General features: G+C 47.0%; 1 protein-coding gene across 16 annotated transcripts in view; it reads right to left on the reverse strand.

Annotated features, from left to right (window-relative positions):
- The window catches only part of TARDBP (TAR DNA binding protein), a 14,458-nt gene extending 13,403 nt beyond the window's left edge, over positions 1-1,055 (reverse strand). For 15 of the 16 annotated variants that reach the window (XR_010411117.1, XR_010411113.1, XR_010411115.1 and 12 more), the window contains exon 1: positions 783-1,055. The gene's annotated coding sequence lies outside the window, so the exon portion shown is untranslated. The remainder of the gene's footprint in view (positions 1-782) is intronic. The other variant, XM_045898717.3, reaches the window with a different exon arrangement.
- Positions 1,056-25,109: the final 24,054 nt, after the last annotated feature.

Below are 25,109 nucleotides of genomic sequence, written 5' to 3' on the forward strand. Positions count from 1 at the left end.
CTAGTTCATTCCTGCCCTAAACACTTGCTGAGTGCCTACTATGCATCAGATGCTGCAACCCGTCAGTCCCGGGGGGCATGCCGGCTACAAGGGGCGCGGGGGGCGGGGGGGACGCAGAGATGAGAGCAAACAAGCCATTTATTTATTACAACCATGATACAGGCTACTAGGAAGAAGTCAATCATCTTGGGGGCCGAGGAGAACCTAAGCTGAGACGCGTGTGGGAATGAGAGCACATTTCCCTAAGAACGCGATGCAGAAGCTGTGTCCTGAGGAGGAACAGAAGCACTGAGCCACGTGAAGAGAGCAGGAAAAAAGTTCCTCCCTGTTCCTCATTGTGGGACTTCCGGGGGGGGGTCTCCAAAGTTGACCAAGGACAGCGACCACAGGTCCTTCCCGACGCGGGCCGCTACCTCCCAGAAGCCAGTGCGTGGCGGCCGAGGTGCAGACGCGGGGACCCGGGGCCTAGGCTGGCAGGGTCCCCCGGCGTGCCAAGTGCCGGAGGGCCCAGGGCAATGGCCCGGGCCCGGAGGCCAGGCCAAAGCTCCGCCTCGGGCTGCACGGCCCCGCGGGCCAAGCGTCCCTGCTTCGGCGCCGGCTGCCACCCCGCGCCAAGCCCTAACGACGCGCCCGCGCGAGCCCGCTCGGGCAGGACGAGGCAGGCCCGGCCCCACGGCTCCCTTCCCGGGGCGGAGGCGGAACCCGCTGCGTCCGCCTCGGGCCGCGCAACGCGGGGGCCGGAACGCCCAGGGCGTCCTCGGTGAGAAGCGTCCACGACTCACCCGCTAGGCCGCTGCTAGGAAGCCCGGTCTGGTTTCTCTTCCGACAGGGAAACCGAAGCAGCGAGGGATCCAAGAGCAGCCCAGCTACCGCTTCGCTCCCACAAAATGGCGCTAAGGCCGCCTCCTCCCCCCGCCGGCCGTCGTCCTCTCCCACCGGTCGGCGTCAGGAGGGGAAGGACGCCGCACGGAGGCACAACGACCTTCTCCCCAGAGAGGCAGCGCTCCCTGCTGGGAGGCTGAGCAAACGGGGCGGATTTAAGGGCTACAATAAGACTAGGAACCCGGACCAGAAAAGCGAAAAGTTGAAAAAATAAGGAAGCCTAGGCTGATGGCTCCCCCCACGTAGCGTAACAGATGGCTCCGCCCGACCAACCGTCGGCCCCGGGTCGCCCGAGCTCGCGCACTCTAAAAGTGCGCGAGACTAGCGCAGGGGCAGGGCTAGGAGGGGGGGGCGGGGCGGGGCCAGGTGAGGTGGGGGCGGGGCGGGGCGGGGCCAAACGGGGGCGGGGAGCCAGGTCCCGGGTCTTCCTGACTTTCCGGAGGTTGAGCGAGCAGGGGAGCCAAGCACCCTTTGTTTAAAAAGCCAGCCGGGGGGGCGCCTGGGTGGCTCAGTTGGTTAAGCGACTGCCCTCGGCTCAGGCCATGATCCTGGAGTCCCGGGATCGAGTCCCGCATCGGGCTCCCTGCTCGGCAGGGAGTCTGCTTCTCCCTCTGACCCTCCTCCCTCTCATGCTCTCTGTATCTCATTCTCTCTCTCTCAAATAAATAAATAAAATCTTTAAAAAAAAAAAAAAAAAGCCAGCCGGGGGGCGCCTGGGTGGCTCAGCCGTTAAGCAGTCTGCCTTCGGCTCAGGTCATGGTCCCAGGGTCCTGGGATCGAGGCCCGCATCGGGCTCCCGCGGAGGCCTGCTTCTCCCTCTCCCACTCCCCCTGCTTGTGTTCCCTCTCTCGCTATGTCTCTCCCTGTCAAATAAATAAAATCTTTAAAAGAAAAAAGAAAAAAAAAAAAGCCAGCCAGGTGCATCTTCTCCTCCGCCCCTAGCCAACCTCCACACCTGGAAAGATGACTTTGTTTCAAAGAAACAAATGATAGCGCCTACTATCTGCCCCGATGGTCTCGTGTGTGCAAGGTGCTATTGATACAATTCGCATGTACAGGTGAGGGGGTAACTGAGGCACACAGAGGTTAAGGATCTTGCATGAGGTCACCCAGCTAGTAAATGGTGGACCTGGGATTTGAACCCTAACCCTAATGCTAACATATTCCAGCTCCAGGCCTCTAATAATAATACTGTGTATTAGGATACGCCTTGCCCAAGCTCAGAGGGCCAGTCAGTGGTGGAACCGGAATTTGAACCCAGGCAGTCTGGCACTGGATGAGGAGCTCTACTGCCTCCTCCTTACAGCCTCCTAGGGAATAAGTATTAAGACCGGCAAGTCCAGATGGGTGCTGTTTATATTAACCAGATTACTCCTGAATCGATTTGCAGAGATAAGTGAAGAGAGAATGGAAGAGGACAGATTGAGTAACCTTTACCTCGTCCAAGGGCGGCCCTGTACACAGAGGACAGCAGAATTGGGCACATGCCCCCCATGGCCCATTTTGAAGCTCTGGATGAGCTTGGAGGCCCGACTCATCTGAACCAATCCACTTGGCCATTTTGTGGGGAGAAGTTAGTTTTAGTATCTCTCCATTTTGCAGAAGAAACTGAGGCTCAGAGGCCGTGTGACTTGCCTGAGGTCAAACACTTGCCCAAATGCGTCACCCAGCCCATAAATTCCTCTTCTAGGTCTATCAGTCCCTGAAGCTGTGTCCCATCCTCCTCCCTGGGCCACTCTCTGTGCCATGATTGAGACTGAGGTATTTAGTGTGGGCAGCTCTGTGGGCCTTGGATGCCAGCCATAGGTGGGAGGAGCAGGGTATGCAGAAACTGGAGAAAAGTTAAACAGGGACAAAACCACAAAAACCGTCCCTTCCCCCAGAAGTTTTCAGGCCAGTTGAGAAGACCAACAAACATGGTCTGCCAGCTTGAGAAAGTGTATGGGATGGAGTTCTAAATGCATTCTTGCACACTAAAAGAAATACCAAGATAATAAAAGTATTTAAATAAAAGTAACTTTATCAAGATTTACTTTTCTCTTAGTCCCTGAGTTTTTAGGTCCCACCAAAATTAGAAGCTGTCTCTCCAACTGGTCTAGGTCTAACTTAGATTTTTCTAAAATTTTTTACTGTGAAATAATTTATTTTTTTTTAAAGTTACGTATGTATATATGTAATCTCTACACCCACATGCAATGACTGTTACTATTTTGTACTGTTTGTTTATCTAGCTGGCCATTTTTTGCTGGACCATTTTTTGCTGGACCATTTCGGAGTTAGAGTCGTTATGACATTTCACCCCCTAAATGCTTCAACACGCATCTTGTAAAAACAAGGACACTCTTCTACATAACCACAATGCTATTATCACACCCAATAATTAACAATTATTTCCTAATATCACCTCATATCCAGTCCATATTCAAATTTCCACAATTGATCCCCAAAATGTCTTTAAAGATTATTTATTTATTTATTTGTCAGAGAGAGAGGGAGCAAGCGCACAAGCAGGGGGTGAGCAGCAGGCAGAGGGAGAAGCAGGCTCCCTGCTGGGAAAGGAGCCCAATGCAGGACTCGATCCCAGGACCTTAGGATCATGACCTGAGCCGAAGGCAGATGCTTAACAACTGAGCCATCCAGGTGCTCCCAAAATGTCTTTTATAGCCGTTTTCTTGAATCAGGATCCAATTAATTTTCACACATTGCCTTCAGTTATTACGTCCTTTAGTCATTTTATTTATTTATTTTTTTAAGTAGGCTCTATGCCCAGTGTGGAGCCCAGACCTGAGCTGAGATCAAGAGTTGGACTGAGCCACCCAGGTGCCCCATCCTTTAATCATTTTAAATCTAGAATAATCTCCCCATCCAAGATACTGACTTTTTAAAGATATCTGAACTAGATAGTTTGTAGAATACATTTTAGGTTCATTTGGTTGGTTCCTCATAGCATTAACTTAGCTCATTCCTCTCTCCCCTATTTTTTCCTGCATACAGGAAGTTAGGTTTAAAGACATGATCACATTTAGGTTAGACATAATGGCCAGAACACTATGTGAGTAAAGCCATGTCTGTTTCATTGCAGGTGAATAAAACACAAGAACATGTTTCAGAAACACTGCAAAAAAAAAAAAGAAGAAGAGGAAGAACTTTCCTTCATCAACGGAGGATGAACTACAATTCCTTCTAAATACTTACCTTTTTATCAATTTTCAGAATAGGTTGACATAATAGTCACCTCCAATGCTATCACGAAAATTTTATTTTCTCTCTCTTCTTTTTCTTTTAAATTAAAAAGATTTTATTTAAGTGGGCTCAAAACCCAGTATGGAGCCTAACATGAGGCTTGAACTCATGACCCTGAGATCAAGACCTGAACTGAGATTAAGAGTCAGATGCTTAACCGACTGAGCCACTCAGGCGCTCCAAAGATTTTATTTTTTAAAGTAATCTCTACACCCAACACGGGGCTCAAACTTACAGTCCTGAGATAAGAGTTGGATGCTCCACTGACTGAGCAAGCCAGGTGCCTCTCTCTCTCTTTCTCTCTTTTTTGATAACCACTATGAACCCTTGGATTTTATTTATTCAATGATTTACAATAGGTTACAGTCATTAGTGTTTTTAATGATCAAATTGTCCTAATGGTGGCCAGGGGAGCCCTTTAAACTAGCTTTGGGTCCTTTTTATGTGTCCCTATTAGTCTCTGAGCCTGTTCTTGCTGTCTGGCACAGAAAGTTCACCTTATACCTTCCCTGCACCAGCCCTGGAATCAGCCATTCCTCTAAAGAGCTCTGATTCCTTTTAGTCAGAAAAGACATTTAGAAAGTAGAATTTGGGCATTATGTGTATTCATTGCTACTGTGGTTATCGCAAGCATTTTTGAAAGGTAAAAACACATAATATCAAGGCAAGGTATTTTTATTTCATCACAATTTACTTTCTTTTAATTTAAGTGCCTTGGAACCTGCCAAAGTTAAGATATGCCTCCCTGTTGGGTCTTAGATTTTTAAAATTATTTTTTGTAAACAGCCAATTAGTGCAAAAATACCAATAACAAAAAACTGTAGTCCCTTGTTCTCCCCATATATATACTTATATATATTTAAATAATAAATCTAGTCTGCAAAATTTTGATTCATTCATTTTAGAGATTATATGTTGATTTCTTATTATGATCAGTGAAGGTTTTCATCTCACAAACACTCCTGTATCATTTCCTCCATCCTCTTAATATATCACAATTTTTAGCTAAGTACACATTCAATGTTTTCATTATTTATAACTAAATAAATTTTATTCAATACTGAGCCAAGAAGTATTCTTTCTTGTGCACTTTTTCTTTTTTCTGGAGTTAATAATTGCCTTGTTTTTCCACTTGTTTTGTTCTTGAACATCCAAATCTCTCTTACACCCTCAAAAAACTGTATGAACCTCTCAAAGTTTTCCTTGTAGTCAAATCTGTCAGCTGTCATCCTGGGACATCCATATGCTTGAAAATGGCTGTATTCAGTGATCACACTTGACTGATAGTCTGGTTGCATATAGAATTTTAGGTTGCAAATTATTTTTTCTCAACATTTTGAAGACATTTTCCCACCACCCTCTAGCTTCTCTTGTTGCTTTTGAGCAGTCTATTGCATTCTTGGTCGTTCATATAATTTGCATGTTCTTTCTGGAAACATACATAATCTTCTCCTTATCACTCATAGCCTGAAATTCAAGATGATGACTTTGTTTTCCTGGAGATCTTTTTTTGTTCATTGTCCCAGGCATATGGTGATCTTTTCATCCTAGATATTCTTGTTCTTCAGTTCTGGAAAAATCTGTTGTAGTATTACTTTAACAACTACTTCCCTACTGTTTTCTTGGTTCTCTCTTTATGAAATTTCTATTAGCTAGCTGTTGCTGCAATGACCCACCATTTAAAAAAAAAATCTTTTTTCTTCTGTTATGCAAATTTTCCTTTTCATTGTCCTTTCTGTGGAGCTTCTCCAACTTTACCTTCAATCCTTCTATTGGCTTAAAAAAAAAAATTTAGCATCTATATTTTTATTTTCCCAGAGATCTTTCTTATTTGTTGATTTCTCCTCAATTATAGCAACTGTTCTTTTTGCACAGAAGTAATATTTTTATTTAACTCTCTGAGGACATTAATGATAATTTCCTTGCTGTTTTTGTGCACACAACATTATGTCTGTTTCATCAGGATAATTATTTTCTGTTTGGTCTTGTCTTTCATGTTAGAGGTTTTCTCAACAGAATTTTTGCTCAGCGTCCACAGCCCACCTCCTGGGACCTTTTGGAGTATTTCACAGGCGGTTTTTGTTCTGACTCCTTTTATTACTTTCTCCAGAAATTGTGGGTCCAGAGTGATAACATACTAATTTATTTGAGTACTTATATGCTAGGCTCTGTTCTGAGTAATTCTTACCTCAAACCTATCAGGTAAGTACTATTATTGTTAGCACTTCCCAGCTGAGGAAACTGGGAAGCACAGAGAGGTCGTGTAACTTGGCCAAGGTCACACAGCCAGTACATGGCAGAGCTGGGGTTCTTGGCTCCAGAACCTGTCCTCTTAATCACCTCTAATCAATCACCTTATTTGGAACCCTGGGGAACAACTGCTTTTATTTGCGTGTAGCTGACACACAATGTTACGTTAGTTTCAGGTTTACAACATAGAGATTCGACAACTCTACATTATGCTGTGCTCGTAATTGTAGCTACCATCTGTCACCGTGCAACACTATTAAAATATCGTTGACTGTATTCCCTGTGCTGTGCCTTTCACCCCCATGACTTATTCATTCCATCACTGGAAGCCTGTATCTCCCACTCCCCTTCACCCATTTTGCCCACCCCCTCCCCGAACACGGTTTTCTCTATTCTTTATAGAAAACGACCACAACATCATAACATTTATTGACCATTTACTAAGTGCCAGACACTGTTCCAAGCACTTTACATGGATGGGTTCATGTAATCCTCACAATGGTTCTATGAAGTAGGTATTGTATTTAGTTGCATTGTGCAAAGAACCTTTGAGAGGCGAAACTTACTCAAGATCCCCAGATAGTGAGCGCAGCACCAGGATTTCAAATGGAGGCTATTCAGCTTCAGGGCATTCCTTTCTTTGTCTCTGTCTTTGTCTTTTTCTTTCTGGGCCCTGGAAGTGGTGTTGAGTTTACCACCCCTTGCATATCATACCCACCATCCTCTTCCATTTGAGCAAAGTCTCTCTTATTTCACTATTTTCCCCATTTATTCCTAATCCCTATCCCCTTCCATCTTCCCCCAGGAATTTGCCATTTGTCCTTCAGTTTGCACCTGTCCTTGCAAAACATGCACGGTTGTTCAGTGAATGTACTCAGCAAAACCAGACATGCATGCAGTGCCTACCAGGTAGTAGGTGTTATTGCTGACCAAGGGTCGACAAACTACAGCCCATTGCCGGATTTTGTACAACACACAAGCTAAAAATGGTTTTTACGTAATTAGTTGAAACAAAATCAAAAGAAGAATATTTTGTGATATGTGGAATTCCAAATTTCTGTGTCCATCAGTAGGTTTAGTGGTACACGGTCACATTCATCCATTTATATATTGTTCTCACGCTGCATGGGCTTTATGGCACAAGGCTTAAAATATTTACTATCTGGCCCTTTACAGGAAAAATAATTGCTGAGCCCTGCTCTAGATGTTAGGGCACAGTGGTGAACATATGTTTTTAATTTATATAAAAAGAATGATGGTTTTACCGGGTAGAGGGGTGCATATAATTCATCACCCCATCTGGGACTTTTGAGAGTGAAAGAGAGGCTATTAATTCCTGGGACAACTTGGGGTAAACTATCTGTCTGTCCCTGGAAAACTAGGATGTGTGGTCATCTCTCTCTGACTGTCATCCTGCCTGAGAGCACCGGCTTTGTTTGTTGTGTTTTTAGAATTTGTCATGTTATGGATAGATGTGTATCTAGATGTCATGTTTAGATGTGTATCTAAAACAGGGCTCAACAAACGAGGGACAAATCTGGGCCACCGCAGTTTCGGTACAACAAAGTTGTATGGTTTCTGTGCAGTCGAAGATTTTTAAATGGTTGGGGAGAAAAAAGATCAAAAGAAGAATAATATTTTGTGGCACATGCAAATCATATTTAATTCAAATTTCAATGTCCATAGTTTCATTGGAACAGCTTCCCCTTCATTTGCATATCATCTAAGGCTGCACCAGAGACCCTATGGTCCCAAAGCCTAGAATATTTACTATCTGGCTTTTTTTTTTTTTTAGATTTTATTTTATTTTATTTTTATTTTTTTAAAGATTTTATTTATTTATTCATGAGAGACAGAGAGAGAGAGAGAAGCAGAGGGAGAAGCAGGCTCCCAAGGAGCAGGGAGCCCAATGCGGGACTCAATCCCAGGACCCTGGGATCATGACCCAAAATGAAGGCAGACGCTTAACCATCTGAGCCACCCAGGTGCCCTATTTTTAAATTTATTTTAGAGAGAGTGTGAGCGAGGGGCAGGGAGGAGCAGAGGGGAAGGGAGAGAGAATCTGAAGCAGACTCACACTCAGCGTGGAGCCTGACGTGGGGCTTGATCCCACAACCACGCGATCATGACCTGAGCTGAAACCAAGAGTCAGATGCTTAACTGACTGAGCCATTGAGGTGCCCCATACTACTGGACTTTTATTTTTTTCTTTCTTTTTTTTTTTAGATTTATTTATTTATTTGAGAGAGAGAGACAGAGAGAGCGAGCACAACAAATACTGTATGATTCCACTCCTAAAAGGTCCCTCGAAGAATCAAATTCATAGAGAAGGAAAGTCGGACAGTGGTTGCCAGGGGTTGGGGAGAGAGGAGAATGGGGAGTTAGTGTTTAGTGGGGGCAGAGTTTCAGTTTTGCAAGATGGAAAGAGTTCTGGAGGTGGTTGTTGGTGGTGGTTGCCCAACCGAGAGACCGTGTTTAATGCCATCAAACTGGACACTTAAAAATGGTTAGGAGAGTCAATTTTATATTATGTGGTTTTTACCACATGTAAAAATAATAAAAAGAGGTGCTTTACAGAAAAGAATTATATCAAAACTCACTTATTAAACTATCAAGCAAATGTATGCTGCATGATGTAATAAACACCGCTTTCTTAGGAACTAAATGTCAGTGGGTCAATTCACTACTTTAAATCAAAAGTAATGATGCATGTAAAGGATTTCTGGAGAGCTCCCTGACGATAGCCCTGTAGTACAAAAATATTTGGGATTTCTGTCCAGTTAGAAGTTAATGGAATTAGGGGCGCCTGGGTGGCTCAGTCAGTTTAGTGTCTGCCTTCAGCTCAGGTCATGATCCCATGGTCCTGGGATGGAACCTCACGTCGGGCTCTGTGCTCAGTGGGGAGTCTGCTTCTCTCTCTCCCTGTTGCTCCCCCTGCTTGTACGCTCTCTCCCTGTCAAATAAATAAATAAATTTCTTTAAAAAAAAAAAAAAAGAAGTTAGTGGAAATAAAGATGTAATTTTTTTCCCCATCCAAATTCAAGGACCCCCAGATTCTATTCAGGCCTCAGGGTGGACCCTGGGTAAGGATCCCCAAATGAGATGCTCTGGGTCTTAGAACCGGGTCTGGCTCTGGAGGCATGCCAGAGCTGGGCTCCCCTCTGGGAGGCAAGGAGAGTCAAAGATTTGCTTTCTGTTCCAGGAGGAGAAGGAACTGTTCCCTAGAATGGATTAAATCACTCCTCATAGAGCAAAGAAGAAAGTCGTATTTCTATATCACTACTAGTTGACCATTCATTTCTTGGTTCTCAGGCTGTGCGTGTTTTGTAATTGACTCATCGGGGAGCTTTTCAGCCAGTCTGATCATTGTTTGGTTAAATGTTGGTTTCCGCATCTATAAAGTGGTAATGATGGTGCCAGATCTCACCGAGATGGGCACATTTAAAATGCCTTGGAAGCTTGGCAATGGAAGTATATTTTATTAATCTTTGACCTCTAAATATCAAAAGAAACCGTCAGTAGGTCAGTGGTTTCTGCTTTTTTGAAAAACCGGCTCAGTAAGTAGAAGAGCCCTCAGTTTAAAAAGGATTTCACAATTTCTTTTTTTTTTTTTAAGATTTTTATTTATTTATTTGTCAGAGAGAGAGAGAGAGCACAAGCAGGGGGAGCAGCAGAGGGAGAGGGAGAAGCAGGCTCCTCACTGAGCAAGGAGCCCGATGCGGGACTCGATCCTAGGACCCTGGGATCATGACCTGAGCCGAAGGCAGACGCTTAACGACTGAGCCACCCAGGCGTCCCGGATTTCACAATTTCTCATTTGCAAGAGAGGGAGGGTGTTAATAAATAAAACCGTGGTGAAACTGTGCAGGGGCTGCGAGTCAGCCAATCCCTGGTGCTTCTAATCTATTGAGCAAAAGCAGTTTTGAAAGTGTGATTTTTCCCAAATGGAAAAAGGGAATTTGAGCCCAACTGAAAAGATCGGAGTGAAACTGCGTTCTCTAAGAATATCCAAGACAGGAGCCCTTCCTGTGTGTTCTGCTGAATGTCATCTGTGTGTGGACAGACCCTGCCAACGCCCAGGCTCCACACAGCACGCTGGTTCCTGACTTCCAACCCCGAGTCTGCTCAGGTGGCTCATTATAAATCCGCAGCAACGTGGGATTAAAGGATGTTGATGAACAGAGAGATGAGTTAAAAGGAGAGATAATCCAACACAGATGGAGCAATAGATCAACAATCTAAGTAGAATCTTGGTAGCAGGGATACATACGAGGGTTCATTATACACATCTGACTTTTCTGCGTGTTTAAAAATTATCATAAGGAAATTCTGGGTAAGGGGAGACATCCAATTTTTAAAAAAGATATTATCCTAAGATCCCCCAATTTTTGATGTAGCTAGGATAATGTTCTTCTGGCTCATTTAAAAAAGGACATCCATGGGCGCCTGGGTGGCTCAGTTGGTTAAGCGACTGCCTTCGGCTCAGGTCGTGATCCCAGGGTCCTGGGATCGAGTCCCACATCGGGCTCCCAGCTCAGCGGGGAGCCTGCCTCTCCCTCTGACCCTCTCCTCTCTCATGCTGTTTCTCTCTCACTCGCTCTCCAATAAATAAATAAATAAAATCTTTAAAAATAAAAAAATAAAAAAGGACATCCAGGGCGTCTGGCTGGCTCAGTCAGTAGACTACGTGACTCTTGATCTCAGGGTTGTACGTTCAAACCCCAGGTTGGGTGTTGGAGCCTACTTTAAAAACAAAAACAAAACCAAAAATGGATCCAAAAAAGATGAACAGAATTAGTTGCTTAGTTAGTTCCAAGCATAGATATGGTCCTGACTTTTTTTCTTTTTGATTGAAATATAGTTGACAGAGTCCTGACCTTTAAATTCTGCCATAATCTTGCTCACCAAGCAAACAAAGCAAGATGGTGGCCATTGTGGGTTGACTTGTGTCTCTCAAAAAGGTACGTGCAGACCCCTGGTACTTGTGAATGGGACCTTATTGGAAATAGATGTTGGCAGATGTCATCAAGGCAAAATGAGGTCATCCTGGATTAGGGTGGGTTCTGATCATTTGTTGACTGGTGTTTTTACAAGAGGGAAATTTGGACCAGAGACGCATGGGGAGAACAGCGTGTGAAGACAGAAGCAGGGATGCAGCTACAAGCCAAGGAACACCAAGGGGTGTTGGCAGCCCGTACAAGCTAGAAGCAAGGAAGAATCCTCCCTCAGGGCCTTCAGAGAAGGCTTCAATTTGGACTTCTGACTTCCAGAACGGTGAGAATAGATCTTGTTTTAAGTCACCGAGGTTGTGGCACCCTCAAACACTAATAGAGCGGCTGATTTGGACTGTCACTGAAACGGAGGAGGATGGCCTTGTCCCCCTCTGGGGCAGCTCCTGGCACAAAATTGCTGCTCAGTAAGTAGCTGGGATTGACCAACGAGCAATATTACATAATTTACTCATGTCATGTGTCTATGGATTATTCTCTGCTCCTTCCACTCTAGAATGTCACCTCCATGAGGGCAGAGAAGACAGTTCCTGTTCATGGCTGTGACCCCAGCACCTAGAACAGGGCCTGGCACGTAATAGGTGTTCAGCGAACATTCGTCAAATAAGTATCCACTATATTGCGCTACTCCTTACTATTTCTGCCCTGTTGTTATTGTATTCATTCAGGAAGCGTTTATTGAAAGCTACAGTGTGCCCAGGACCCTGCTGGGGTTGGACATTCCTTGACTTTTCAATGATGGCAAGACTTTGGGGGCAGGGGGAAAATGTACAGGTACAGACAAGATAGGAACCTAGAATCTAGGCAGCAGGTATACACACGAGGGTTCATTACACACATCAGATTTTTCTGTATGTTTAAAAATTATCGTAATGAAACTCTGGGTAAGGAGAGAGATCCAATTTAAAAAAAAAAAAGGATATTATCCCAAGACCCCTCAGTTTTGATGTAGCTGGGAAAATGTTCTGGCTCATTTTAAAAAAGAGATCCAGGGCATCTGGCTGGCTCAGTCTGTAGAGCATATGACTCTTGATCTCAGGGTTGTGAGTTCAAAGGACTGTAACAAAGGACCACAGACCAGGTGGCTTAAACAACAGAAATTTATGGTCTCACAGTCTGGAGGTTGGAAGTCCAAGATCAAGGTGTTTGCAGGGTTGCTTTCTTCTGAGGCCCCTCTCCTGGGTTTGTGGGTGGTTGTCTTCTCTGTCTTCGTGTGGTCTTCCCTTTGCGTATATTTAGGTCCTTACTCCTCTTATAAGGACACCAGTCAGACTAGCTCAGGGCCCAATTACCTCCATAAAGACCCTACCTCCAAATAAGGTCACATTCTGAGGTACTGAGGATTAGGCCTATGCGTTCTGGAAGGCTGCAGCTCAGCCAGTAAAAACAGGTATGGAAAGATAAGCACGGGGATATGAGGCGATTTGCCCAAGCTCATCAGCAGCAGAACTCGGGCCAGGATGTGTCTCCCAACTTCCGGTCTGGTTCTTCTTTCCAGTCTTTTTGGCAGCCTTGCTTTGTGGGACTAAAGCGCCACATGCTCAAAACTATCCCACAAGAAGATCCAGGAACGCATTGTTAGTCCAGGAAAGCTCCAAGGATGCTCACTCTGCTGAGTCTTGCCACGTGCAAGGAGGGGTGGGTGGGAGAGCAGAGTGCAGACTGCACAAGGCACGACTGGAAGGCAGGAAGGGCCACGTGTGTGCAGGAGACACCTGTCTCCTGGATGGATGGTGGTAGCAGGCTCTCAGCTGGTCTCCTCACCTCTTCCCTCACCCCCTTCCCAGCCATTCTCAACCCAGCAGCCACAGTGACCCTTTAAAAACCTCAAGTCAGTTCATTTCCCTCCTCTGTTTGTGATGTCTCTCGCCTCGGCTGCTTCATTCAGAAAATCTCTAGGAGCACCTGGGTGGCTCAGTCGTTAAGCGTCTGCCTTCAGCTCAGGTCATGATCCCAGGGTCCTGGGATCGAGGCCCGCATCGGGCTCCCTGCTCAGCGGGAAGCCTGCTTCTCCCTCTCCCACTCCCCCTGCTCATGTTCCCTCTCTTGCTGTGTCTCTCTCTGTCAAATAAATAAATAAAATCTTTAAAAAAAAAAAAGAAAATCTCCATTCATTCTCTCAGAAACCCTCTAAGCCTCAGCCCACTGGTGTGGCCTGCTCTCAGCAACCCCTGGACTCCACCGGGAGGGGCCCTGGGGAGTTTCTGGGAAGTTGGGTCAAGAGAACATGACTGTTTCTCAAGCTAAACATGGCTTCTGAGCTTCTTCATCTGGCCTGGAGGCAGCTGACAGGGCTCAGGACACGCTCCCCTAAAATGTGGCACTTTGGTATACTGAATACTGTAAAGCTGATGGAGTTTGAGAACATGGCAGGTGCAGGTGGCCTTCCCACCTTCCCCTGAAGCAGGTCACAGAACCTTCGTGGGAGACCTTCCCTAGACATGGAGGAAAGGAGCATCCTTATCCCCAAGATAGAGGGACCCTGGGAGGCATCCAAGTGCATGGGCCTTGCTAGGTCTCCCCAGTTTACTACCCTGAGCATCAAACTAGCATGAAAACACTCAGGTTTAACCATTTCTTCGGGTCTTCATTTCCTTATGAAGTCTCCCGCATCCTATAAAACTCATGTTAAATTAATGTGTGTGTTTTTCTCCTATAATCTGTCTTTGTCGGGTTGATTTGCAGACCCTAGTGTCGCCAGAGACCCTAAGAAGTGGAGGAAATTTTTTCTCCTCCCTACAGAACCTTTTCCTTCAAGCTGAGGTGGGGGCCTTGCTTTTCCAGGGCATTGGTCTCTTGTCATCCTCCTGAGCATCCATTCTTACTTGGAGCTCCCAGGGCTACAGCAGCTAATCTCACCAGAGAGGGGGGCCGTGGGGGGTGGGTTGAGAGATGGTGGCACCCACTTGTGCTTTCAGGCCCCACAGTGCCCCTTGAGACCTGCGCTGGAGGGGAAGGAAAGAGGCTGACCTTTCATTTGTGCTCTTGGTTCTGCTTCGTCCGGGGCAGGAGAGAGCGGCCGAGCCCCAGGATGTGGGGGACCCCAGCGGCTGTCTGCTAAGGGTCCCTTACTTAAGCCATCCAGAAAGGCCTTACCCGGTCACTGTGGCAGTTGGGAAAAGCCAGGGGAGCACTAAACCTCCCCACACGCCTTGGAGCAGAGACCAAGTATTTTCCACTGGAAGCCTGAAACCTCACATCTAAGTGGCGTTAAAAAAAACAAAATCCTGGGCGCCTGGGTGGCTCAGTTGGTTAAGCGACTGCCTTCAGCTCAGGTCATGATCCTGGAGTCCCTGGACCGAGTCCTGCATCGGGCTTCCTGCTCGGCAGGGAGTCTGCTTTGCCCTCTGACCCTATCCCCTCTCATGTGTTCTCTCTCATTCTCTCTCTCTCAAATAAATAAATAAAGTCTTTAAAAAACAAAACAAAACAAAACAAAACAAAAACCAAAATTCTGGTGCCTGGGTGGGTCAGTCGTTAAGCGTCTGCCTTCGGCTCTGGTCATGATCCCAGGGTCCTGGGATCGAGCCCCGCATCGGGCTCCCTGCTCAGCGGGAAGCCTGCTTCTCCCTCTCCCACTCCCCCTGCTTGTGTTCCCTCTCTCTCTGTCTCTCTCTGTCAAATAAATAAATAAAATCTTAAAAAACAACAACAACAGCAAAATTCATCCACATAACTCTGAAGATCAAATTGGCTTCATGCAGCGATTCATGAATCTGCAGCACCCATCTAGCAAATGGAAGGGAGCTCCGTGGAACAGAAGGAACAGAAAGGCTTTTAAGGCCAAGAAGGAACAGAAAAGAGGAAATCATTAGCAGGGAACACACTTAGGCAAGGCCCAGGTCCTAAGGGGAACGGAGGGTCTGTGGGTCATTTCCGAGGGCCGGCCAGGAAACTCCGGGCTGGCTAGTTGAAGGTCGCACTTCTGAGGAAGGTTGTGCCTGGAATCAGGTGAGGCATTAAGTCTTGCTTTGCTGCCGCGGGGCCTCACACAAATGACTCCATTTGGGGCCTGTGGCCTCCTTTTTCATAGTGTAAAGAGGAGCCTAAACGTGTGAGGCTGGACTGGGTTTGGGGCTGCCTAGGGGAGGGGCAGGCTTTGTCGGGTGCACCTGCCTCCCGGATCTCGAGTTCTCCAGAACACGGAGGAAACTGAACACTTTTTGTGTTTCTTGGAGGGGTTCTTAACACAAATGAGGGTGCAAGCTGACCAAGAGATGCTTGATTTCAAGGAGTTTTCAAATGATGGGGTTGTCACCACAAGCTACTGAATCGTGAGAGTACAGAGAAAATCTCATTTTTCTTTGTAACAGAACTGCTGCCTGTCTTCTCCAGCTCAGAGGTAGCCTGGGTACAGTCCCCCTCCCCGCTTCCCGCAGTTCCTGGGTCCCACCCACTCCTCAAGGATGCCCAACAAGGGGGCTCAGCTTTGGGATGAAGTGTTGTCCCCACCCCAAGGCTGGGATGGGCAAGTTCACGGGGCCAGCTCAGCTGGGTTGCAGAAATGAGGGGGCAAAACCCCAAACCCACATCTTTCTCCCAACCACATGTTAATCTTCACCGGGGTCAGAAGCTCCAGGAGGAGTACCGGAGAAGCTATGGAAAGAGGGGTGGCCGTCTGCCACCTCCCCAGCGCCCCTGGCCTCTTGCAAGTTCGGATTTTGCGCAGCTTTCCTGAATGTGAAGGCTTTCACATTCCCCGAATTTGAATGTGAAATTCAAATTCGGGGCATGTGAATTTCCCCAGCAAGGAGGGTGCTAAATGTCAGGGACATCCACTTCTCCTTCCCTGGTTTATTTCTCTGCTCCAGATTTACTCTGTTTCAGATTTACTTGCCCTCTGAGAACCTTACTTCAAGCCCGATTGCCCCAGCCAGGTCTTTGTTTTGTGAGTTAATCAAATAATAATAACGCTTCCCACTGCTGGGAATCCGAGGGAGGCCCCAGCAGGCTCAGCATCCTCCAGCCATTCGATCAGCCAGAGGAGGAGCTGGGGGCGAGCCCACCTTCTAGGAGAGGGACTCTGCAGTTACTTTTGAGTTCTGTGAATGAAATTAGGCTGCGAGCAGCCCAGCCTCAGGCTCCTCAGGCCCTAAGGCTGCAGGCTTTGGCTCAGATTCCAGGCTGGGGATATCCTCTAGTCATTCTTTGCCAACCCACTCTTGGCAGTTGGCCTGGCCCCGTCCCACCCAGGTACTGAAGGGCCTGAAGATAGCAGCCTCATGCAGAACCAGGGTGACCTTTCCTGCTCTGTTGAATTTAACTTTTTTTTTTTAAGATTTTATTAATTTATTTGTCGGGGGGTGGGCAGGCAGAGGGAGATGCAGGCTCCCCACTGAGCAAGGAGTCCGATGCGGGACTCGATCCCAGGACCCTGGGATCATGACCTGAGCCGAAGGCAGTCGCTTAACCAACTGAGCCATCCAGGCATCCCCGAATTTAACTTTTTTTATTAACCTTTTTCTTTTTTTAAAAAAAAGATTATTTATTTATTTATTTGACCGAGAGAGATACAGCGAGAGAGGGAACAAACACAAGCAGGGGGAATGGGAGAGGGAGAAGCAGGCTTCCTGCCGAGCAGGGAGCCTGATGCGGGGCTCGATCCCAGGACCCTGGGATCATGACCTGAGCCGAAGGCAGACGTTTAACGACTGAGCCACCCAGGCGCCCCTAACCTTTTTTTTTTTAACGGAAGTCTAACACTCACACAGGGAAACATACAGATTTTGTGAAAGGAAAAAGTTTTTAAAAGGGTATCAGCATGACTTTCCTACACATATGAAATGAACGTGTGTCAGGGATTTTATCTAATTCATTCAGGGAGCCAGTACCATGTTATCACGGGGTTGAAGGCAGCCAAGAATGCCGGAACGGATCAGCTTTGTAGATACAACATTGGTCAACATCCATAGGTCCGCAGCCAACTGCAACTTCGCTGGACACCATGTGTATTTTTCGGGACAAGAATCATTTGCATAATTCCCAAAGGTCAACAACGTGGAGAGTTGTCTTTTTTTTTTTTTTTAACAACTTAGAGCGTTGTAATAAAACAGCTCAGATGATGAAGAGTGCATAGAATAAAATAATCCTGAAGGGGGCACTAGACAACACCCAGTTTTCTGCTGAAGAAACCTTGCATGCTTTGGGGAATCCACTTCTAAGAATTTCACAGTTTTTCTCTTCAGCTCTGTGGTGCGGCTGGATTCATTGTTTCAAGGAGAACCCTCTTAGGACCACCACCCAGGACAAGGAATAGAACATCCGCTCCTTGGAAGCCCTTCTCAGGTTCTTCCCAACCGTTCATTACTCTTGCCTTCCTCCCTGAAGGTCACCACTGTCCAGATTTCCAAACCCAAGGGCTAGTTTTGTTTATTTTGGAACTTCTGCTACATGTAATCAATGAGCGTGTACGCTTCTGTTTTGGGTTTCTTTCACTTAGCAAAGTGTTTCTGAGGTTCATCTGTGGCACAGCCCCTCATCTCTATTGCCTTACAGGAGCCCACCGGGTGAAGAGACCACTCCGCTGGACTGCTGATGAGCATTTGAACAGTTCCCAGTTTCGGGACATAAAATGCCATGGTGAACAATCTTGTGCATGTGATTGGGTGCCCAAGTGCTTGCATTTCTGTTGGAGTGGAATGGACTGCTACAGGTCAGAGAATGGACATGTGTGTGTGAGTAGATTCGACCAGGTTCCCAAAGTGGTTGAACCCATGTCATTCCCATCAGGAGGAAGGAGTTTTCTCACTGCTCCTATCTTCCTATTTCTCCTGCTGTTGTCAGTCTTTCTTTCCAGCTTCTGGCTCCAAGATTGTTTCCTGAACTCCCCAAAAGAAAATTTCTTCCTGAGAAGGGCAGGCTCTTGCCTACAGTCATTTTTCAATAGCTACTTTCTTAGAGGCCAAAAAAGATTCATTTAAAACATAAGGGAGAGCCTGTTCCTGCCTTGCTTAGAATTCTCTAGGGTTTCCCTTCATTCTGAAGATAAAATCTCAGTCTGCACTCTGTGGTTCTGGTCCCTTCCTGCTCTTCCCACCTTGTGCCCACCGTTCGGCCCCTTGTCACTGGCTCCAGTCCCTCTGAGCTTTCAGTTCCTTAAACACACCAAACTCATTCCCGGCTCCATAATTTTTACCCCTACTGTTCCCTCTGCTGGGGGATGCCCCTCCCCAAATCTCTGCCTGGAACTCCTTGGCAAAACATCTTGGCTCAAATGCCACTTCTCAGCGATGTTTTTTTACCTGACATAAGAAAAATTGGAATGAGCAAAAAAAGGTTATTGTATGTTCCAGTGGAAAACTGCATTGTTTATAGGACACTCTTGCCACTGTCTGATTCCTCTTGGTCCCATTGCCTTTGAGCTATTTTACGGTGTTATAAGTTGTAGATATCCTACGGCAGTGCAAATGATTCTTGTCTTTGGACAGGCACATAAATTGCATCAGGGGCGGTTCAGTTGACTTCCATCACCTTCTCAGAATAAGGAAGAAGCCAGTTTTGAATCTATTTGCAAATTCATTTTAACACTGTAAATGTGCCTGTTCTTTGATTTCTCCTTTGAACGGGTTGTAACATCTGCCTGGTTCCCTCATTAATAATGAGTTAAATAAAGTCTTTAACACGGGTTCATTTTTTTTTTAATCTGCATGAGAGTCACGGTGTTACCTTTTTTGAAAATTATCTTTTAACACTGACCTTCCCCAACCCAAACTCTTTGTGTCTCATTGCTGTTTTACTTCCTTCAGAGCTGGATCATCATCTGAGATGATTTTGTTCATTATTTCTTTACTCGTTTTCGGGGGGTCTTTCCCTACCTTGGTCACCGCATGGGGTGAATGCTCCAAATAAACCTAAGGGACTGAACGAAGGCAGGTGGACCAGCAGCAGCTGTAGACCACGGCTCACTCCTTTTGCCTGTCCTTCCTCTCCCGCAGGGCCGTCTGTCTTGTCTGTGTTTAACCCATGTTCTTCCCATGGATCCTCCCTTTCAGGCTAAACAAGGCCAGGCTAACCCTGTACTTGACGTCTCTGACAGGTAAATAAATCACGTGTTTATGGCTTGCGTCAGGCTTCGGGCACTTCCCCACTGAGCAGCCTGATAAGCAACCTGGTGAGACTGGGTAACTTTGGGAGTGAGTGAGAGAGCCTTCCGCAGAAGCGCAGATTTCAGTCTCTCATCCTCCCAACAAGGAACTGGGGTTCCCGAGGTCAAGTGCTGGAGGTCCCGTGGCTAGCTGGTGCCAGAAAGAGGGTTGGGCCTGGGATCCTGACTCAGAGTTTAGCACCGTTTCAATCATAAAAACCTGCACACGGAGCATGTGATGCACCAGGCCTGCCTTCAGGGATTTGTGTCCACGAGCTCATCCTTACGACAGCATGACTTTTCGGGGGGAACCGAGGTCCAGAGGAGCAGGTGATAAATCTCGGGCCCCACAGCAGTGAAGGGTAGAGCCAGGACCTCAGCCCAGGCAGGAGATCTTTAGAGTCTCTGCACATAGCCACCACACCAACTAGAAGACACTAGGAGGAGGAGCACATACTTGTTGGACATATATTCCAGGCCAGGCCCCGAGCTAAGGGTTTCACCTGTATGGTCTCATTTAATTTTCTTGATACCCAGTGGGGGAGGTGCTAGTATTGTCCTGAAAAGTTCCAGAGTCCCCAAGACCACCCTTGCTTTTGACACCAACTTCAAAGTTCAGGGGTCCTCAAGACCACGCTCGGTTTCCATAATTCACAAGAAGGACTCGGAGAACCCAGAAAAGTCGCTATGCTCCCTGTTAAGGCTCATTACGGCAAAAAGATACAGATTAAGATCAGCCAAGGGAAGAGGTGCACAGGGCCAAATCTGGGAGACATCCAGGTGTACACTTCTGCTTGTCCTTCTCCAGTGGAGGTGTGCAAACAGTGCTAACTTCTAGCAACAATGTGTGACATAGATACAGAGAATCGCCAAACCGAGAGGCTCACCTGAGCCTTGATGTCCAGAGTTTTTACTAGAGGTCGGTCATGTGGCCATGGCTCACCATCTGCCGGGCTGACCTTCGTCTCTAGCCCTCCGAAGATTGAGGTAACACCACATGGTCCATAAGTCACGTCATGAGGATAGGTCATCTGGTGTGGCCCAAGGCCTGCAGGTAAACAAAGATACTTTATCAGGTGAAATATTTTCCAAGGGCTTAGAATTTGCCTCCTGGGAGCTGGGGACAAAGGGCCAAACCTTTCCATAGGCAAGGTTAGTCCTTTACTGCACATCTGCCCATTTTGCAGAAGAGGAGGTAGAGTCTTGGAGATGCTAAATGACTTGCCTGGGCCATGCAGCTAGATCCGGAATCTGACCCCTGACGTCCTGACACTAGGACCCCATGCATTTTGTGTTCTTCCCGGCAGCTTAATGTCTCTGTTGAGAGAGACATTAACCCAGGAGATGAGATTTTTTCCATCTTCCCATTTCTCTGGTTGTCAGAGAAGTCATGTCTAGAGTACATTGAATTTAAGGTCTCTATCAACTCTGTACTATTAGGGAGGCCTGGATAGGGACCTGTTTGGGAAACTGTCACATCCAGCAAGATGCTACTTACTGTGGCCAAACTGTCACACTTGATACTGTTGCTTCAGTGCGATTACAGGAAACTCCAGCACACTTGGGATGCAAACACATATTTAACACATATTTATCAGGGGTCTGGGGATGCCAGGCACTGGGCAAGGCATTGGAGGTGCTACGGTGAGCGAGTTAGACATAGTCTGAGCCTTTCCATGGAGCTTATCAGTTATGTGCTGTGGGAAGAAGGGAAACAGAAAAATCCCCCCAAATTACTTCCAGCATTCCTCTTTTTGGGGCATGCTAGGACCCAGCCATAGCCATTTCCTAGTCAAAAATTTACTGAACAGCTACTAGGTACCAGCCACAGCTACTAGGTACAGGGGAGCAGAGTGAGGACAGACAGACAGATATGGCCCTTGTCTTCCTTGAGCTCATCCTCACTTGAGTGGGAGACAAGCTTATCTGCACTTCTCTTCACTCAAATGGGAGAAATATACAGAAATCTTTGTGAACCACCAAATAACAGAGTGCCCAACAGTGATATGAACCAGGAAGGAAACAAACACAAGGCCAGGGTAGAGAATAGGTGGAGGTGGCCAGGGAGGGTATTCCATGGGGACAACACTGAAGCTGAGACCTGCTACATGAAGAGGAACCAGCCATGTGAAGAATGAGGAACAGTGTTTAGGCAGAGGGAACAGCAGGTGCAGAAGCCCTGAGGTAGAGAAAAGACCAGCTTGGCCAGAATGTGGTGACGAAAGGTTCAGAGAGGTGGGCAGGGCCATGTGGGCTGTGCGAGTGTTTGGATTTTTCCAAGGGTAGTGGGGAGCTGTTGAAGCATTCTCAGAAGAGACTGGGATGATCTCACATTTTCAAGATCCTTCTTGGCTGCCATCTGGAGGCTGGATTGGGATGGGGTGAGCAGAGGTTAGAGTGGGGGTGCCACCAGGACACTGTGTACTGCCTCTTACCTCTAGCCTGTGCATAGGCTGTGCCCTCTACTTGCAGTCAACTGAGCTGCGAAGCTTCAGGGATGGCCCTGGCTTGCTCCTACTCAACTTTTACCAGTCAAGTGACTGGTAAACACCTTCCTACCCAGGGCCTATTCATATCTTTTAAACCGTACCAGGCTATCCCATGTCTGTGCTGTGCAGATTCAGCTCAGAATCCCCATTTTCCTCTTCTGACTCTCCCAGACAATGGGAAGCTGTGTATACAGTGATGACCCTGAGGTCTGCCAGATGTAAGATGTACCTACTACCCCAGCAGGAGAGCATTACAATGGGTACAATATTGATTCAGGGTCATGTGTGTTCTAACATTTACTTGATTTCTGACACTCTAATTTGTTTGATGATGTGATGAGCTGGAAAATGAGAGTAGGGATATTTGGGCATCTGGTCCTACCGCTCTGTGACCATGGAGAAGTCCTTTTATCTCTGGGTGACAGTAATTGCTAGTATAAGAGCTGTCATCTTTAGGCACACTCTCTGGGATAAGCACCCTGTGAAGGCCATTGTATGTACTCATTCAACTCTCACATCCACTCTATAAAGTCTTATCATCACCACCATCATCACCATCATCACCACCATCACCACCATCATCACCATCATCATCACCATCATCACCACCATCATCACCACCATCACCACCATCATCACCATCATCACCATCATCACCATCATCACCATCATCATCACCATCATCACCACCATCATCACCACCATCACCATCATCATCACCACCATCACCACCATCACCATCACCATCACCACCATCATCACCACCATCACCATCATCACCACCATCACCACCATCATCACCATCACCACCATCACCACCATCATCACCACCATCACCACCATCACCACCATCATCACCACCATCACCACCATCACCACCATCACCACCATCATCACCACCATCACCACCATCATCACCATCACCACCATCATCACCACCATCACCACCATCATCACCATCATCACCACCATCACCACCATCATCACCACCATCACCACCATCACCACCATCACCACCATCATCACCACCATCACCACCATCACCACCACCATCACCACCATCACCACCATCACCACCATCACCACCACCATCACCATCACCACCATCATCACCACCATCACCACCATCACCACCATCACCACCATCACCACCACCATCACCACCATCACCACCATCATCACCACCATCACCACCATCACCACCATCATCACCATCATCACCATCATCACCACCATCACCACCATCACCACCATAATCACCATCATCACCATCATCATCACCATCATCAACACCATCATCAACACCATCATCACCACCACCATCATCATCATTTTCACCATCAGCATCAGCATCTTTTCTTTTTTGCGGGGGTAGGGGCAAAGGGGGAGAGAGAGAGAGAATCTCAAGCAGACTCCACACTGAGCACAGAGCCCAACGTGGGGCTTGATCTCACGACCCTGAGATCATGACCTGAGCCAATTCAAGAGTCGGATACTCAACCAACTGAGCCAGGCCCCCCAATCATCACTATCATTGCCACCATCACCACCACCATCATCATCACCATCTTTGCCATCATCATCATCATCACCACCATTGTCATCATACAATCAATTCACAGGAAGAAACTGTAACTAAGCAATCAGTACACAGATACGCATATACACAAACAGAGGAGGGATTCAAACCCAGGTGCTCTGACTTCAGTGCTCCACTCTCACCATTAAGTCACATTTCTCCTTATCTTCCCCTGTAAAACCCAGTGGTTCGATTTAATGGCCTCTAGGACATTGCTACTTAAAGTGTGGTCTCTGAACCACATCACCTGGGAGCATCGGCATCACTTGGGAGCTTGTTAGAATCGCCGAATCTCAGGCCCTACCTTGATTCTACTGAATCAGAATCTTTATTTTAAAAAGCCCCCCCCCCCGGGTGATTTGTAGACACACTAAAGTTTGAGAAGCCCCACTCTAAGACAATTCTCCTTTAATATTCTGTGAACTGTGACCTCTGCATGGAGTAAAGCGTCCCTTCAGGGTTGAGAATATGACTCCTACACGCCCCTTCCTAACCATTCCATTAAAGTAAGGCTGGGAGGAGAAATTCTTCCTTCATTCTCAGAAATACCTTCTTGTTCCACAGATAAGGTCAAGTGCTTCTCAGACTACCCAGCCCTGTGGATCCCCAGGAGCCACAGGGAGACTTTGAGGATGGGGCTGAGCAGAATTCTGCACTTGCCAGGGAGGGAACAGTTGTTGGCTAGGTCGGCCTTCGCCTGGAGAGAGATGTCTGTCTGTATACCTCACCCCAGGACCTTTGTACTGCCTTTCCCCCTGCCTGGAATACTCCTCCCCCATTTCTCACTGCCGGTTCCTTCCTGTCACTCACATCTCTTCTCAAAGGCCGCCTCCCCAAGAAGCCTTCTTGACTCTCCATCCAACGCAGTCCCTGCCCACCCCCGGTCACAATCTCACCCCATTGGCTTCTCAGCACTCACCACTATTTAAAATGATCTTCTAAATCTTTGGTATTCTGTGCTCCCCCAACAGAGGGGAGCTCCATGAGGGCAAGGCCCAAATGTTCCTGATTTATTGCTGCATCTCTAGAACCAAGAACACTGCCTGGTACTTAGTAGACACTCAATAAATACTTGTTGAATGAATGAACAGCCTGAAACTCTAGAAGAAATGCCCATCTGGCTTCAAAATCTAAATCACCCGGAAAAATAAATGGATGTGGGGCTATAGGGGTGACTTTGACACACCTGAGGTAGGAAGCCATCTCAGGCTTGGTAAGGGGACAGGTCCCCAGACGCAGCAGAAAATGGGCCTTTCAGCGGTGGGCTTGCCAACAGAAGTAGGATGGGGGTGGGTCACACAGGTCATTCTGGAACCTTCTGGAGGGAACAAGAGTAGAGAGATGTGCAAATTGCCCACTTCTCTCTGTGTCCTCCACCGTGGGCACCACAGAACAGGCCCTAGAACTTCCTCTTTTGCACAGAAAGAGAGAGAGTTTGAGGAGAGGGTCTTTTCCGTCTCTCTCAGACGCTAGGAAAACCTCCCAGGGCCCCCTTATGGATTTTTAGGGAAATCCTTAAAGCACTTTCGGGGACTGGGGGAGCCTAAATCTGTCCTGGGAGGGTCAGCTGCCCG

Source organism: Mirounga angustirostris, unplaced genomic scaffold, assembly GCF_029215605.1.
Source record: "Mirounga angustirostris isolate CCGP_5_RB_7025 unplaced genomic scaffold, mMirAng1.0.hap1 SCAF_4, whole genome shotgun sequence".
Taxonomy (NCBI): domain Eukaryota; kingdom Metazoa; phylum Chordata; class Mammalia; order Carnivora; family Phocidae; genus Mirounga; species Mirounga angustirostris.